The sequence below is a fragment of the Equus quagga genome, unplaced genomic scaffold (assembly GCF_021613505.1).
Source record: "Equus quagga isolate Etosha38 unplaced genomic scaffold, UCLA_HA_Equagga_1.0 71463_RagTag, whole genome shotgun sequence".
Lineage (NCBI taxonomy): Eukaryota > Metazoa > Chordata > Mammalia > Perissodactyla > Equidae > Equus > Equus quagga.
The window spans coordinates 2,501-4,392 of NW_025802112.1; the positions used below are offsets into that span (position 1 = coordinate 2,501).

General features: G+C 74.0%; 1 non-coding gene across 1 annotated transcript; it reads right to left on the bottom strand.

The window, feature by feature from the left end:
• Window positions 1–177: 177 nt before the first annotated feature.
• Window positions 178–330, bottom strand: LOC124234119 (5.8S ribosomal RNA). The gene has a single exon (XR_006887227.1). It is a non-coding gene; the product is annotated as a 5.8S ribosomal RNA (ribosomal RNA).
• Between the last annotated feature and the right edge of the window lie 1,562 nt (window positions 331–1,892).

The following is a 1,892-nucleotide window of genomic DNA, read 5'->3' on the forward strand; positions in this document are numbered from 1 at the left end:
CGCCTCCGAAGACCGGGCGCCGGGGCGCGTGGGAGGAGGGGCGGGCGCACGGGGTGGAGGAGGGGCACCGCGTCTGCACTTAGGGGGACGGAGGGCCCGGGGCGGGCCCTGTGAGAGACCCCCAGCCACGCACCCTGGGGCAGGCAACACCCACCCCGGGGGCGATTGATCGTCAAGCAACGCTCAGACAGGCGTAGCCCCAGGAGGAACCCGGGGCTGCAAGTGCGTTCGAAGTGTCGATGATCAATGTGTCCTGCAATTCACATTAATTCTCGCAGCTAGCTGCGTTCTTCATCGACGCACGAGCCGAGTGATCCACCGCTAAGAGTCGTACGAGTTTGAACGGCGGGGTCCCCCCGCAGGGCGGGGGAAGAGCCCGCCCCTGGCACGGCACATCCCCGGAGGGTGCCTCCGGCCGGCCAGAAAGACACAACGAGACCAGACTCCGTGAGGTCGGAAGGTTGTACGACGGGGCGTCCGGCACGGGCCCCGTGGGGCGGTGCTCGGACACCCCACAGGCGCCCGGGGGCTCCCGCCTCGCCCGAGGATGCGGGGGTGTGCACAAGCCCGCGCGCGCATGCGACGACACGACGGCCGCTGGGGACACCCCCTCCCAACGGCCGCCGCGACGGCAGCACGGCGCGGCGCCCTGGCCCGGCGAGGCGGAGTCTGGGGGAGAAGGGCCAGGCCTCCCGACTCCCTGCGGGCCCGACCGCCCCGACCCAAGGCAGATGGGCGAGGCCCCCCAGGGGTCTTTAAACCTCCGTGCCGGGACGCGCTAGGTACCTGGATGGGGCGAAGCCAAAGAAACGGACGAGGCAGAGCGGGTAGTGCTGCGCGGCCACCGCCTCGACGCCGCCCGCGGCCACCCGGGGACAGACGCATGCCTCGGCGCTGCCCGCCCGTGACCGAACCACACCACCGGGCGCCGCCGACCGACGACCCCACCGTGCCCACGGCCCCCTCGACGCCGGGCGGGCCCCCTCACGCCCGACGCACGCCACCAGACCCGATCCGACTTTCCCCCGGGGACCCTCCCTGCACCCGCATCCCAGGCACCTCGCCACGGAGGGCGAGGGGCTGCGGCGGGAAGCGGGGAGCGAGTGGACAGAGCGGGGGTGGTGGGCGGACGTGGCCGGCCAGACGCGGGCGCCCGGGGCGCCGAGGGCGGGCAGAGACGCGGAGGCACCGTCGGACGGACGACGACGCCGATGGCCGGGGAACGGCCCGGGGCGGGTGACGGGAGGCGGCGGGCGGCGGGCACCCCGCGTGAGCCGAGGCTCCGAGGCCCCCGGGGGACGTGACCCCGGGGACTCCGCGGGGGCTCGCGCCGCCACGCCGCCCTTCCCGAGATGCGCCGAGGGCGCCGCCGCCCGCGAGAGCGGGGGACGGACGGCGCCGGAGACGGAGGCGTGGTGTGACAACTCCGGCCCGCCTCACGGGAGACCGGAAGGCGCAGGGACGGACACACCGGGGGCGGCGGCGAGGAGGACGCGGCGGCCTCGGCACGCCGGGCAGACGGAGGCCGGAAGGGGCTCGTGGGCTCGCCGAGATCGAGCCCACTCCCTCCGGACCACCGCCGACCCGGGACCGAGCCACGCCCGTGCCTCCTGCGCGCCCCCTCCTCCCTCTCTCGAACCTCTCGCGGCCAGCGGGCCGGCACCGCGCTGGCCCGCCCGTGCCGCGCGGGGGTGAAAAGGCTCGGCCGCCGGCGGCGAGCCGCTCCGGTAATGATCCTTCCGCAGGTTCACCTACGGAAACCTTGTTACGACTTTTACTTCCTCTAGATAGTCAAGTTCGACCGTCTTCTCAGCGCTCCGCCAGGGCCGTGGGCCGACCCCGGCGGGGCCGATCCGAGGGCCTCACTAAACCATCCAATCGGTAGTAGCGAC